General features: G+C 36.9%; 1 protein-coding gene across 12 annotated transcripts in view; it reads right to left on the bottom strand.

The window, feature by feature from the left end:
* The window catches only part of CCDC73 (coiled-coil domain containing 73), a 135,004-nt gene extending 119,141 nt beyond the window's left edge, over positions 1–15,863 (bottom strand). For 4 of the 12 annotated variants that reach the window (XM_045066074.1, XM_045066070.1, XM_045066071.1 and 1 more), the window contains exon 1: positions 15,572–15,721. The gene's annotated coding sequence lies outside the window, so the exon portion shown is untranslated. Of the gene's footprint in view, positions 1–15,571; positions 15,726–15,798 lie in introns of those variants that run through there. The other 8 variants (XM_013057958.2, XM_045066069.1, XM_045066072.1 and 5 more) reach the window with 6 other exon arrangements.
* Between the last annotated feature and the right edge of the window lie 900 nt (positions 15,864–16,763).

Below are 16,763 nucleotides of genomic sequence, written 5' to 3'. Positions count from 1 at the left end.
AAAGAGGAAAAATATCTGTACTCAGAACACTATAAAGTACTCATGAAAGAAACTGAGGAAGACACAAAGAAATGGAAAAATGTTCCATGCTCATGGGTTGGAAGAACAAATACTATGAAAATGTCTATGCTACCCAAAGCAATCTATGCATTTAATGAAATCCCCATCAAAATACCATCAATTTTTTTTCAAAGAAATGGAACAAATAATCCTAAAATTTATATGGAACAAATAAAGCCCTAGAATAGCTAGAGGAATGTTGAAAAAGAAAGTTGGCAGCATTACAACTCCAGACTTCAAGCTCTTTTATAAAGCTGTCATCATCAAGACAGTATGATACTGGCATAAAAACAGACACATAGATCAATAGAACAGAACAGAGAGCCCAGAAATGGACCCTCAAATCTATGGTCAAGTCATCTTTGACAAAGCAGGAAAGAATGTCCAATGGAAAAAAGACAGTCTCTTCAACAAATGGTGTTGGGAAAACTGGACAGCCACATGCAGAAGAATGAAATTGGACCATTTCCTTACACCACACACAAAAATAGACTCCAAACGGATGAAAGACAGCCATGTGAGAAAGGAATCCATCAAAATCCTTGAGGAGAACACAGGCAGCAACCTCTTCGACCTCAGCCACAGCAACCTCTTTCTAGAAACATCGCCAAAGGCAAGGGAAGCAAGGACAAAAATGAACTATTGGGACTTCATCAAGATCAAAAGCTTTTGCACAGCAAAGGAAACAGTTAACAAAACCAAAAGACAACTGACAGAATGGGAAAAGATATTTTCAAATGACATATCAGATAAAGGGCTAGGATCCAAAATCTATAAAGAACTTATCAAACTCAACACCCAAAGAACAAATAATCCAATCAAGAAATGGACAGAGGACATAAGCAGACATTTCTGCAAAGAAGACATCCAAATAGCCAATAGACACATGAAAAAGTGCTCCACATCACTCATCAGCAGGGAAATACAAATCAAAACCACAATGAGATAGCACCTCACACCAGTCAGAATGGCTAAAATTAACAAGTCAGGCAATGACAGATGTTGGCAAGGATGTGGAGAAAGGGGAACCCTTCTACACTGTTGGTGGGAATGCAAGCTGGTGCAGCCACTCTGGAAAACAGTATGGAGGTTCCTCAAAAGGTTGAAAATAGCTACCTATGATCTGGCAATCACACAACTGGGTATTTATCTTACGGATACAAATGTAGCAATCCAAAGGGGCACATGCACCCGAATGTTTATAGCAGTGATGTCCACAATAGCCAAACTATGGAAAAAACCTAGATGTCCATCAACAGATGAATGGATAAAGATGTGGAATATATATATACAATGGAATACTAAGCATCCATCAAAAAACCTAAAATCTTGCCATTTGCAACGACGTGGTTGGAACTAGACGGTATTGTGCTGAGCAAAATAAGTCAACAAGAGAAAGACAATTATCGTATGATCTCTCTGATGTGAGGAATCTGAGAGGCACAGCAGGGGGCCTCAGGGGTAGGGAGGGAAAAAAATGAAACAAGATGGGACTAGAGAGAGAAAGACAAATCTCAGGAAACAAACTGAGGGTTGCTGCCAGGTTGGGGGGAGGGATAGGGTGACTGGGTTATGGACATTGGGGAGGGTATGTGCTATGGTGAGTGCTGTGAATTGTGTAAGACTGATGATTCACAGACCTGTACCCCTGAAGCAAATAATAAATTATATGTTAATTAAATAAAAGAAATACAGGTAGGAAAGCAATTGATTCTATCAACAGGACTTACAAGGAATGTTATAGAAAAGAAATCATCAGTTCTAGACCTTAAATATTAGTCTGGCAAAAACAATGGAGGGAAATAACAAGCAAAATAATAACTATATGTTTACACTATTTATCAATTACCAATAAAAATGTGTACCAGATATTGCAAACTAGATGATGCGCCACTCAATTGTTAGAGACAGTCTTTTTTGTCTCCCAGAGCCGCACATTACATCTGGCACACAACAGTACTAAATAAAACTTCATTTAGTTCAAAACATAGCAAATTTATTCTAGCTTTAATGCCTATGTACTTGCTATTCCTTCTCAAGCAATACTCTACCTCCACATTTACACAGAATTGCCTTCATCTCATGTCAAATGTTACTTCTTCAAGGGTGCCAGAGTGGCTCAGACCTCTGAGTGGATAACTGTTTCAGCTCAGGTCACCATCTCAGGTTTGTGAGATCAAATCTCACATTGGGCTCCACATTCAGTATGGAGTCTCCCTCCTTATGCACACTCCCTATCTCTCTAAAAATAGATCTTTAAAATATGTTAGCTCTTCAATAAGCATCACACCCCATAACTCTTCAGTAATTATCTGTTAATAATCTAGTAACTTCATTCTATCTCCTCCTTTAAAAAGTAAGCTTTGAAGGGCACCTGGGTGGTTCAGTTGGTTGGGCATATGACTTTTGGTTTTGGCTCAGGCTATGCTCTCAGAGTCATAACGTTGAGCCCTACAATGGGCTCCATGCTCCCTGGAGAGTCTGCTTGAGATTCTCTCCCTCCCCCTGCCACGCACATGCATATATACACACATACATGCACTGTCTCTCTCTCTCTCTCCCTTTCTCTCAAATAAATAAATAAAATCTTTAAAAAATAAGCTTTGTGAGAGTAAATTCTCATTTATACTGGCCATGCTAGGTCTTCAGCACCTAGGACAGGGCCCGATAATACAATGATATCCAAGATTACATAACTATTTGTTGAATATTGAATGAATTTACTTCATTTCCCTAGTCTTGCAAGGTACTGAGTTAGTAACTCTTGCTATAGGCACATAATCATTCAAAGAGCAACAGACTGAGAATCAGTTGATATTAACAAATCTATTAAACAGTAGTCACATTGATTGCAGACAAATTGCTTGACCTTTCTGGATCTACTTTCTTACTTTATCTCTAATTTTACTTCCAGCTAAAAGTTCTATCTAGTGACTACATGTGAACAATTCTCAATGCATCTTCAGTTGACTATCTCAGAAGTATTCTCATACTTTTTACCTCTAATTTAACAAATCAAAATTTGCACTTTTTTACCTTCAAAATTTTTAAACTCCAATTCTGTCAGTAGTATCAAATATTTTATTTAAATCTCCAAGATGGGGGCACCTGGGTGGCTCAGTGGGTTAAGCTGCTGCCTTCGGCTCAGGTCATGATCTCAGGGTCCTGGGATCGAGTCCCACATCAGGCTCTCTGCTCAGCGGAGAGCCTGCTTCCCTTCCTCTCTCTCTGCCTGCCTCTCTGCCTACTTGTGATCTCTCTCTGTCAAATAAATAAATAAAATCTTAAAAAATAATAAATAAAATAAATCTCCAAGATGAACACTCACAAAATCTTTGATTTTTGTCTTTCTCTTTTTCTTCCTCTTTTACTCCCCTTCATCTCCTAAAATCTAATATCTAAATATACTTGTTTGTTCTTCCTTCAAATAGCCCCCTTAGACTCACTCTGTATCACTCCTACTGCTATCAGTCAAGTCAGACCCTCATTACCTCAGACATGAGTTATGATCACTTTTTCCTATTATCCCTTTAATCTTCTCTCCTTTAACCTAATTTGCATATTTCTCCAAAATTATTTTTCAAAATACCACTTAAATCTCATCAACCTCCAAATTCAAAAGGGCTCTCCTTATCTACAAACCAAGTCCAAATGCATCTGCCTGACTTTTAAGGGTTCCCCACTTTCTGGTTTGATCCCCCTTTCCAATTTTCATCTTCTGTACACAGTAAAGTTCCCAATAAAGGACTAAGATGTCCTCTACTTTCCTTATTGTCTCCTACCTAATCCATGCTTATTCCCACCTCTATACTTAGAATAAATTTTCAATCCGCCCTTATTTAAATTCTATCCATGCTTTATGCCCAGTTCAAGAACTCTTCAAGAATCCTTCCCTGGGCACTCTACCCCATTCTGATCCCTCCATTCTCTAAATTTGTTGTGTGCTTAAATTCAACACAAGATTTAATAATAATTCCCCAGTTTTTCTATTTGTGTTCTATCTGTCTCTTATATGGGATTTTTTTAAGTACAAGAATTATTCTACACTTATTTCATTTATGATCCTGCATCATTTAATACAGCTCTAGGCACAAAGAGCTCGGTGAATTAAAAGGCAACTAAAAGAGCTTTTGTGGGGGACCTGGGTGGCTCAGGGGCTAATGCCTCTGCCTCCAGCTCAGGTCATGATCCCAGGGTCCTGAGATGGGAGTCCCACCATCAGGTTCCCTGATTAGGGGTAAGCCTGCTTCTCCCTCTCCCTCTGCCTGCTGCTCCTCCTGCTTGTGTGCTCACGCGCACGCATGTTCGCTCTCTCCCTCTCAAACAAATAAATAAAATCTTTTTTTTTAATAAATAAATAAATGCACTCTAAGTACACTTTCTTAGTGACTCAGTATTTGTTTCTTGCTTCATATAACATTAGTTTTGGGTTTTTTTAAAGCAAGAGAAAGAGCAAGTGCACATGCAGGAGTGGGGGCAGGTTGGGGGAAAGGTAGAGGGAAAGGGATAGAGAGAACCCCAAGCAGCCTCCATGATCAGGGGGAGCCCCATGTGGGCCTCAATCCCACAACCCTGAGATCATGACCTGAGCTGAGACCAAGAGTCAGAAGCTTAGCCAACTGAACCACCTAGGCACCCCATAATGTTACTTATCTTAGATACTCAAAGTTCACAGACTGCCTGGGTGGCTCAGTTGTTAAGTGTCTGCCTTCAGCTCAAGTCATAGTCCCTCCTGGGCTCCCTGCCCAGAGGGAAACCTTTTCCTTCCTCTCCCACTCCCCCTGCTTGTATTTCCTCTCTCGTGGTCTCTCTCTTTCTGTCAGATAAATAAAATCATTTTTTTAAATAAATAAATACTCAAAGTTTGAAATCATAAATCAAATATTTACAAGTTTGGGAATAATAATCTCTATGTCAAAGGCAGAAAATTATATTGCTTTTTTAATAATCAACAGTGCTAAACAAACAACAAGAGCAATGAAATAAATCCAGGTTTCTCAAAGTGTGGTTCCTGGATCAACAATATCAGTAAGACCTAAAGGACTTTTTAAAATACAAATCTTTGCCTATGTTACCTTAATACTGGCTACATTCCCAATAGGCTATCGTTTTTATGATGACAAAATGGCTGCAGGCAGTTACCGAAGCTACAAACTTCCTTGCTCCTTCTTCCCACAAGGAAAAGACAGCATCCTGATAAAAGTCCCAAGGTTCTATTTGGGACTGCATCGGTTACTTTTCCAACCCTGAACCAACTACTGGGCTCAAAGTATAGCTGGTGGAAACCCAGCTCAACGAGATCAACCTTGGGATCCAGGTTAATCTCACCAACATCAGTATGTCTGAGAAAGTGCAGACTATTTAGGGAAATGTCAGGTACTGTTAGCAGGAAAAAGTTAGAATATATGGGGGTCATTAAAAACAACTCTCATAATAGCTTACCACAGAGCACTAAATGAGTTAAAATACAAGAGTAAACTGACTGCTTTTTTCCTTTGGATTAAAGGCAAGTGCCACATAAGTAATAAAAAAAAAAAACTATATAAAATAACATTTTTACTAATCAAATTAGCAGGTTTTTTTTTTAATTACTATCTTAGAGCACATGAGTGACTCAGTTAATTAAGCATCTGACTCTTGGTTCAGCACAAGTCATGATCTCAGGGTTCTGGGATCAAGCCCCACAGCAGGCTCTGGGATCAAGCCCCACAGCAGGCTCTGTGCTCAGCGGGGAATCTGCTTTAGATTCCATCCCTCCCTCTCCCTCTGCCCTGCCCTACCCTCTCATGTGTATGCTCTCCCTCTCTCCTTCCCTCTCCCTCTCTAAAAATAAATAAATCTTGGGTGCCTGGGTGGCTCAGTGGGTTAAGCCATTGCCTTCGGCTCAGGTCATGATCTCAGGGTCCTGGGATCGAGTCCCGCATCGGGCTCTCTGCTCAGCAGGGAGCCTGCTTCCCTCTCTCTCTCTCTCTGCCTGCCTCTCTGCCTGCTTGTGATCTCTATCAAATGAATAAATAAAATCTTTAAAATAAATAAATAAATCTTTATTTTATTCATTTTTTAAAGATTTTTATTTATTTATTTGAGAGAGACACAGTGAAAGGGAACACAAGCAGAGGGAGTGGAAGAGGGAGAAGCAGGCTTCCTGCCGAGCAGGCAGCCCAATGCAGGGCTCGAACCCAGGACCCTGGGATCGTGACCTGAGCTGAAGGCAGATATTCAACGACTGAGCCACCCAGGCACCCCATAAATCTTTTAAAAAATACTATCTAGTACTAGTAAAGGGATGGTGAAACTGGCATTCAATCAATTCTGGTAGAAATATAAGCAGAAACAATTCTATGAAAAACAATTTAGAATGTCTCAAGAGTCATAAACTATACAGATGTATACTCACTTTACTTCTGAGAATCCACACAAAAGAAAAAATCCTAAATGTACAAAAATTTCCCCATTAACAGATATTTACTACTATTCATAAAAACAAGAAAGAATAACTGGAAACAACCTAAATGTCCAGGAATAAGAAAATAATCAATTACATTATCACTACCTGGTGCAATATATGCAGCCACTTAAAACGAAAATAGCTAGTATTTGTTGAGCACTTAATGCATGCAAGACACTTTTAACACTATATTCAGTTCTCAAAAAATCTTTGAGATATTTACTATTAGTATTTCCATTTCAGAAATGAAAAAACTGCAACATAAGGAGATTAAGTAATTTTCCCAAGGTTACACATAAGGGATGGAGCCAATATATAAACCCAGTAATCTAGATCCAGACTTGTATTCTTAACCACCACATTATATTACTTCTCCATATTGTGTTTGTGTAGTTTATAACAACAAAATGTTTATGTATGTTTTCTAAAAAGCAAATAGTCAGCAACAAAAACAGAACTTAGAGTCTTCCAGTTAAAGTTAGTGGGTTGGAGGGACACCTGGGTGGCTCAGTCAGTTAAGCATCTTTCTTCAGCCCAGGTCATGACTCCAGGGTCATTGGTTTAAACCCTATGTCAAGGGTTTAAACCCTATGTCAAGCTCCCCCACTCAGCCAAAACCAAGACCAACTGAGTCACCCAAGTGCCCCTAGATTAGATTTACCTGCAATTTCCACATATAGTAAGTTTCATTAAACTTTCATATTAATTATATACAATGTACTGAATCACAATGTGAAATGTATTTCTTACTGTGGGCCGGAGTCCAAAAATAGTTTTGTTTCCTAAAGATTTATTTATCTTAGAAAGAGTATGAGTGGGAAGGCAAAAAGAGTGAAAGAATCCGAAACAGACTCTATATTGAAACTGGAATCTGATACAGGGATTGACACAGGGATTGATCTCACAACCCTGAAATCATAACCTGAGCCGAAACCAAGAGTTGGATGCTTAGCCAACTGTGCCACCTAGGTGTCCCCAAAACAGTTTTTACAATACTATTTTAGATAGCTTGATAAAGTGAGAAACAAGAGTTTTGAAATTTGGGGACACCTGGGTGGCTCAATGTGTTAAGCCTCTGCCTTTGGCTCAGGTCATGATCTCAGGGTCCTGGGATCAAGTCCCTCCTCATCGGGCTCTCTGCTCAGGAGGGAGCCTGCTTCTTCCTTTCTCTCTCTCTGCCTGCCTCTCTGCCTACTTGTGATCTCTGTCTGTCAAATAAATAAAATATTTTTTTAAAAAGTTGTGAAATTTTGTGCTATATAGATTTTTATAGTATGCTTTTGAAAATGACATAGGCATTTTTGTCGATTCCTGTAAGAATCCACATCAAATGTGGATTCAAATTCTGCCTTCTCTTACTAGTTGTGACCTCTCTGCATTTCAGTTTCCTTTTATACAACAGTGATAATGACACTCACTTTACAGGGTGTGAGGATTAAAGGAGGTAATGTATTAAAGTCCTGGCATATACAGGCCAACAGATAGTCAACAAGAAATGAGGATGCTAGTATGGACAAAACATGACCTTTTGGTCATTTAAAGGAGACATGAAATATTTAATTTGAGGTTTCATTTACTTTTCACTCTATAGGTCAAAATACTCTCACATTTCAATAATGATTTTATTACAATAATCTCTAAAAATGCATATACTTTTCCCTATTTTGAAACACAATTTGAATAAACTCAAATAAAGATTCCATATAGGAAAGAAGTCATTCAAAGATGCTGAACTATACCTTTTTAACATTTTTAACATTTGACTCCAAAATGTTAATAACAAACTCAAAATAGTTCATTTATTTATAGTACTTTATAATAAGTTTATTACTTATATTTGTAAATATAATAAATATGCTTATAATAAATATATGTTTCATTATTTAAAAGTCTTAAAAAATAAAGCCAGTATTATAAAATGTTTGAAACATTACCTCAACAGTCACCACATTACTGATTTTATATTTGCAAGTACTGCCATTTTTTAGAAAAGAGCTTTTTTCAAAACTACATAATAAAAATCTATATTTTACCACAACTAAGGAGTTCTAACAGCTTTTATGTCTTTGAAAGTATTTATTAAAAATTACATCTTAAATACTCTACAGGGGATAGGAATTTAGCCTATAATCCTGATAGGGGTCAGGGTAATAACACAAAATGGACAAATTACACTGTCATTCTACTTAAATTATTTAAGTTATTTAATTTGACCTGTAGATAGTCTCTTGTCTTCTCATCATGCCTGACTTTTAAGTGGGAGGTCTTCATTCATGATGATCCTTTAATAGAAGCAAAGCTTTCTCCATTTAACCCATGCTGTTATCAATCATGTACAGGGATAAATGAGCCTGTAAGATTTTGCCAGTATCACAAATGACACTGTGACCTGAGGCCAACATCTTTATTTGCTTCTCCAGTGATTCACTTCAGCAGATATTAACCAATTTTATAATCCATGAAAGGCAAAATTAAAGGACACCATCCATAAAACAGAATAATTCCTATCAGCAACAAAGTGATGTGTGTATTATCTTATAAATTATATGGCCATACAGTGTGGTAATGTAATGAAGTAAAGATGGTAATAATCAAATGCCTAGGGCAAACGCTAATATGCATTTAATCACACAGCATGAAGCCATTTGTCACTACAGTTGAATGCATGTGTACATAAAATACATGAGTCACGTCCTTATTGTTATACTATAACAGCATCAATTTCACACTATCATTTCACATAATAACAATTGGTAGGATTTGACATTAGCTAAAACATTCAAAGAGTATAAGCAAAATCATCAATAGCTTTACAAATATAAAAAACAATGTGGTTTCTCAATGACTAAAACAAAGCATCTCCCCCCTACAAATTCTTTGTTAAAGAAACAGAACTTCCAAGTTTCCTTTTCTTCTTTAAATAACACTTAAATTGGTTTCATCATATTGCCTTTTACTCTTAGGAGCACTCTTAGAACTTGAACTGAATGCTAAAGCAATCTCATAAGGCTATCTCCTTCATAAGTAATTATTACTATTTAAAATATAAAATATGGATGACGTTTGTCACAAAAAGTGCATGCTTGCGTGAAAAACTGTATTCATTAATTACACACAGGCTGGTGTGTGTGTCAATTTGAAAAGATTCAGAAAAAAATGCCATGACATGATCTAAAAATATATAAACATTATTTAATTATCTGATCTTGGATTGGGAACACTCAATGGGAAATCACCTTAACTTCTTAACTTACATAAATATTATATAATAGTATTATAAGTATTGCATTTCCTCAAGCTTATTCCCTCTAAAAGTGAAGGACCAAAGGGTCTTTTATGTATAGGACAGTGCCAAACAGGAACTGAGTACATTTGCAGTCATATTCTATCTTGTATTAGCAATGGTTATGTTAGCCATTATATTTTAAGTTCCTTGACTAGTGACCAAGTCTCTCTCATTCCTGTGCCTTCACATTGCCTAATACAATAATTTACAAAAGTCAAGCACTCGAGATTTTTTTCATAGCACATTGCAATGAATTGACTAGATAACTCCTACCTTTTGGAAAAGGTGAGGAGGATATTTGGAAACCATGAGTCAAATAAGGTAGGATGTACAAGCTGTATGCCCTGTAACCATGATAAACTTTAAAAGAAATATATCACAATCTTAGAAAAAACTATGGAAGAAAATTCTGTAATGGGGGAAAATGGAAGAGTGTCCACAGTTGGATTTTTTTTTAATTAAACTTATAAAGACAACCAAGACTGATAGGACTTAACACATCTGTTTAAGAAACTGCAAATGATACAAATTTGAATGAATGGTCTTTTCCTTCAAAGTCTAGAAAGGTAGAGAATGCATTCATTCAAATAAATGTAAGCCTAGATATGATACTAGGCATGATATAAGACATGACAGAAAAAAAAAAAAAGGTGCTCTAAGTGTTGAAGGAATTCAAAGCACATAGTGCCCAACCCTCAATTATTCACCTATAAAATATACTAAACTAAGTTTAAATTTTTATTCGTTAATTTATATATATCATATCTCATTACCAAATAGTTATAAGTACAATAGCAAATTGGAGTAATGATGTCTAGCAATACTTCTAGCAGTAAAAATCTGTTTTAATTCATCTTGGAGAAGAGATTTCAGGCTATTGAAAAACTCAAGAGATAGTTCTCAAAAAAGGATTTTGAGACAGACCCTGAGCAAAGGAAAATCAAATCTGGTTGAAGGATAAGAGGGTAGTTCTCTTACTGACACACACTGATTTAGAACGTAGAAGTCTTTGAACAGGTTTCACAAACTGAGGAGGAAAGAAGATAGAAGATAGTTTAAAGTCGTAAGTAATCAAGGAAAGGGAAGGGAAAGAGAGAAATTGAAACATTTTACATTTTACAGAAAGAAGTCAGTAAAGATCAAGGAATTAAGTGAGGAGGGGATAACCGAAGAAGTGACATCTAGGAGTTGAGTACTGAGTAACAGATATATGAAAATAATTATAATACAATAAGGTCATGTGCAATGGTAGAGATCCCTAGCACTATAACAGCAGAAAGTAGGGGCTTCCAATCCAGCAAGGGAAAAATCAAGGAAGAATTGAAAAGTCTGAGACTTCCTGGGGGCGGTGACCTCCATGCTGGGGCTTAAAAATCTTAAAAGTTAAGAAATTAGCAAAGTGAAAAATGAGGTAAAAGTGCTTTAGAGGGGAAAAATAGCATAAGCAAAGGCACAGATGGACACAACATGATTTTAAATGAGGAACTAAAAACAGCTTAAGGTTAGAGTTTACCATGTATGCCTGGAAGAAGAGATGAGGCATGAGAAGCACACAGTTCTTTGGTCTTTAGGTCCATGTTCAGGAGCTTGAACTAATTAAAACCTTCACACATTCTGCTCTCTTATAGAGAATATTTTCCTCTATCTTTCCTGTTTAAATGCAATATAAAAATCAGATTGAATTTATCTCCTCTGTGATCCTTTTCTTATGAATCCAGTTTACACCATTTCTCCTTTCCTGAACTGTACTTGTTACCCATATCACACGATTATTGTATTTATTGCTCCATTCTTATTGTCTGTTCCCATTATTTTGCACTTTATTATGTCAATTTATAATGCTGCCATAAATGTTATTTGTCATTAAGGAATTGATGTTTGTAGAAGGTTTATTAAGCTCCAGAGGGAAGTGCACTTGGGAGACCCTGATAAGTAATTTCTTAAACTACTATATAAATCATGTATAATTATTAAAATACTGAGTTTCTTAAAAGAAAATATTTTACACTAAAATATTCTCAATTCTCAATAAAATCTTTGCAAATTTCTCCTTGTTTTAAGAAAAGGAGTAGGGATTTCATATATAAATTTTAGAAATTTAATACTTAAATTCTAAAAAGGAATGGTCTGACATGTATAAAGGAAATGAGAGAATTGGAAATTCTCTCCATAAGGATCATTATATGAAACCAAACATGAAATACTCTACTAAAAGTACCATAAATTTGGGGCACCTGGGTTGCTCAGTCGGTTAAGCATCTGCCTTCACAGCTGAGGTTATGATCCCAGGGTCCTGGGATTAAGCTCAGCGGGGAGCCTTCTTCTCCCTCCCCCCACTCCGCTTGTGTTCTCATAAATAAATAAAATCTTTAAAAAAAAAATTAGAGTACTATAAATTCAACTAAGCAATATAACAGAGATCTTTGTATCAAATACATAAACACTCATTTTGGTCACCTTATACATAAAATGTAAGAGAATCTTTTAAGTATTTCTTAACCACTTAAAATCTTTAATTATACTAAATTCCGAATTTTTCCAAATAGGAAAAAAACAAGAGTAAATTTTCAAAATATCCTAATAAGAGGGATTCTAACACAGCTAGAAATTCATTGCTTACTGAATTTAAACTGAAAATAAAAGCTTTAGTTTATATTGATCAGTGCCCGAGATTTTCAAAGGCTTTTCTTATTAACAGAAAGATTCCATAGGTCATAAGAAAACTAAGAAGGCTGAACAGCTTCCTGACATCCTTCTGTCATGTCCATATTAGCAAATAGAATAAATATAAATTGTGAAAATTACATTAAAAACTTACAGTAAAAATTCTCACACAATGTCCATACAGCAAAAACATTTTTCCTTAATTATCTACATGACCATTTTCCAAAGTCTAGAGGGCATGAGGTCCAAAAATACATCTCTAAAAATGGGTTCCACTGTCAAATAAATCTGGGAAATGCTGCATACTAACTCCCCATCTTAGAGATTACCATTAGGATACCATTAGCATAGTTAAAACACATTTAAGTTTAACCTCAATTTCACAAGTTTATCTTAATCATGAAACCCTTTTTTTTTTTTTGATAATTCAAAATGCAAAATAATATTCTGGGGAATATGTGTCCCAAAGAATGTGTTTTGGGAAATTCTAACAATTCTCACATGAAATTGTTCCATGTTCTTACTTTATTCTTGGCTTGAATTGATTATAAAGGATAATTTCCCAACAAGAAATGTGTTATCAGGAGTGATAGAAGCATGTTATCTTCAACAAAGATACTTATCATTTAAAAATAGACTAGAAAAAGGAAAATAGATTTGAAAAAAAAAAGTAAATTGTTCATACTAAAGGTAAGTAAATGTTTCATCTGTCTTATTCAGTATTTCAGGTGTATACATCCATTTATACTGGACTGCATGTAAAATGTATTTCTTAATGTAGGCTCTAATCTGAAAGTTTAAGAATGCAAGGAGTTCCAAAAATGCTGTGAGCTAGGTTAAACAGGTTCCTTTACTGTGGGACTTCTGAAAACCTTTAATAAATCCCCTAAGAGTGTCTCTAACTGGGGAGCCTGCATAGCTTAGTGGGTTAAGCCTCTATCTTTGGCTCAGGTCATGATCTCAGGGTCCTGGGATAGAGCCCTGCATTGAGCCCCCTCTGCTCAGCAGGGAGCCTGCTTCTCTCTCTTTCTCTCTCTCTCTCTCTGCCTACTTGTGATTTCTCTTTCTCTCTGTCAAATAAATAAAATCTTCAAAAAAAAAAAAAAGTATCTCTGGCCATAGGAAACGTTTTGCTGAAGCATCTCACATGACTAGTGTTCTTGGAACACAATTTAGGAAATACTTCTTGTTGGAAATCAAGCACCCCCAACTGTCCTGAGGTACATTATACGAAACTGATATTCAGTTCTTACCTCTTTCATAATATCCACAGCTTTCTCATCCTAACTGCAAGTTCTTCACTGTTTGGTCAGACTTAACAGTAACCTTAATTTGATTTACATGAAGGAGTAGTGAAGCACCTGTGCGTCAATTCTGGCCCTAGCACTTACCGACTGTGTAGTTATCAGCCTTGTATTATTATTTAACCTCTTTTCCACAGCTTCCTCAATATGGCCTAGGAGACCAATGAAAACACTTAGGTCACCAAGTATGGTATTGGTTTCTTTGTTGTTATGTTTCTGTTTTTAGTTTTAAATAAAATAATGCTCATAAAGCATTTAGTGCAGCGCCTGGCATGTAATATGAAAGATGTCTGTTACTATCAGAAAAACACTGTTATAACACCAGTAGTTATGAAATCCATAGCCAACGCTAAGAAACTAAAAACGCTATGCTGCCACCCAGTGGGCATTAAGATATAAAAACTGATAAATAGGTTCCTTCCTGATACTACGGTATGAAACAGTATAAAAATTAAAATACTCTCTCAACTTACATTAGCACACTTGATAAACCATCGAGTGGGGAATAGAATTCTTAAGAATTCAAGAACTAGTGGGGCACCTGGTGGCTCAGTCGGTTGAGTACCCAATTCTTGATTTCAGCTCAGGTCATGATCTCAGGGTCCTGGGATCAAGCCCTGGTAGGCCTCTGCCTCAGCACTGAGTCAGCCTGAGATTCTCTCCCTCTGCTCCTCCCCCATTTCGCATTCATTCTCTCTCTCTCTCTCTCTCTCAAATACATAAATAATTCCTTAGAAAAAATTAAATAGATTTTAAAAAGGAACTCAAGAATTACTTCAAGTTCTCCCTGAAAGCAGGGAGGGTTTGAACACAAAAACTGGCTGAAGACATGACTGGAAAAGACGATTGTGAAGGACTGTAAAATAAACCCCCGCCCCCCGGGTAATGTTTGCTGATTTTCAGGTTGGAATAACTCGTAAGGGTTTTTCCTTCAAGATACAAAACAAAGAGCCATAGGCATTTATCACCATTAAAGCAAAATAGCAAAATAACAAAAATTAGAAGAATCTCATTAGTCTTAGTGGAAGGTTATTTTTTTTTTTTAAGATTTTATCCATTTATTTGACAGAGATCACAAATAGGCAGAGTGGCAGGCAGAGAGAGAGAAAGAGAGAGGAGGAAGCAGGCTCCCTGACAGGCAGAGAGCCCGACGCGGGGCTCGATCCCAGGACCCTGAGATCATGACCTGAGCTGAAAGCAGAGACTTTAACCCACTGAGCCACCCAGGTGCCCCTAAGTGGAAGATTCTTAATGGAACAATCACATTTTCTAAGTAAGTGTACTGATTACAAAGATTCCCATAAATACCTTGAGAGTTGTTACTGATAATTCCCAAAAACAAAGGTAAATGGAAGATAAAACAATGACATGAATAAAGTAAATCTGTAATTCAACATTATAGGGATTGGCAAGCCAGTCATTTTACTCCCAGAGAAATTCCATTTCAGTTTGTGCAATACCCTGCAGAAGGAATACCATTACTATAAGAATAAAGAAAACTTGCAAAAGTTTCCTCCGGGATTTACACACTTGGGCAACTCCCAGATTTACACACTTCGGCAACCATGCTTCAAACACTCTGCAAAGTGACATCCACCAAAGAAAGCCGAGATTCACTTCTAATGGTTCAAAATGGTGCAAACCTTAAGCACCAGTCGTGCCTGAAAATCTTCACAAGAATGCCAGACATGATTACATTTATTCTTAATGCAAACATGAGGTCGAAAAACAAACCAAACAAAACCTAAAACACACATACAGGATGCTCCCGCGCGTCTCTATAATGAACAGACAAGACACTTTACCAACCGGAAGCCTTGATACCGCTTCAGGAAAAGCCGCGAGAAGCCCAAGCAAAGACTATGAGGTCCAGGGGTGAAGGCCTCTCCCTGGTCGGTGGGTGGGGGATTCTAGACGCCACCAACGCAAGTCAGGGCCGCCCCGCAGAGAAGGACAGGTCAGGCAGCTAGAAATGCTGGTGAAAGCCTTAAATGGGTGCTGGTTGTAAAGATTAGAAAGGTTTCTGAGGAGCCCACCTGCAAACTAGAAACGGCTCTGAGTTACCTCAGCGGTCTACCCTCTCACTCCCACAGCTTCCGGTTCACCTTTCCCACCCAGGAGAACTTCCGGTTTCCAGGCCGGAAGCTGGTCGTAAATACACCCGGGGCAAAATGTAATTTTGGGTTACAATAAAAAATTTTTAAAAAAACAGAAACAACATTCTGCAAAGTTTCTCTGATTGCTCAAGGTTTTTCTTTGTTTAAGGAAAATACCTATTGGCTTATCTATCTGTATTTAAAAAAAAAAAAAAAAAAAAAAAAAAACTTTGCAAGAAGAAAGAAAGATCTGATGTGTTACCTGTTGGGAACAATGGGAACTGTGTGGATGGGCACAGGAAAGACTAGAAGACGTCACTGAACGCCTTTTTATACTTTTTATGTTGAATCATGTGACAGAAAATTAAATGTTGATTTTTTTACGTGAATTAAGAGAAAAACTATAGCTATAAATATACTGATGATCAAAATGAATAAGCAAACAAACATACTGATGATTACACCTACTCCAGCACCTGATATTTCAGGCCTCCTGCATAGTTCTTGCTGTCCTGTCAAAATTTGAAAGAAATCATCCCTGTCCTCAAAAACTTAATCATATATCCAATACAAATCTATCTGGAACTCTTTTCCCTGACTCCCTTCTTTCAGGTCTTCCTCCAGGTGTGACCATATTAGGAGAACTTCCCCAAACACTCTCTATAAAGAAGTAACACCCATAAAACATACTCAACCCCTGCCTTCTTTTTTCTCTAGAGAGAGAACCATCTCTATAGAGATGGTTTATTGTCTATATTCTAGAAAAGAGTATCCATGAGCTATGTCTATTATCTGCTTATTGCCTATATTCTAGAACATGAGCTCCATGAAAATAGAAACTACTTTGTTCAGCTTTGTATACAAAATTCTTCAGAATGCCTGGCATATAAATGTCAATAAATATA

The sequence above is a fragment of the Mustela putorius genome, unplaced genomic scaffold, assembly GCF_011764305.1.
Source record: "Mustela putorius furo isolate JIRA1106 unplaced genomic scaffold, ASM1176430v1.1 tig00003859_pilon_pilon_pilon, whole genome shotgun sequence".
Taxonomy (NCBI): domain Eukaryota; kingdom Metazoa; phylum Chordata; class Mammalia; order Carnivora; family Mustelidae; genus Mustela; species Mustela putorius.
This window is presented reverse-complemented; position numbering and strand designations above follow the sequence as displayed.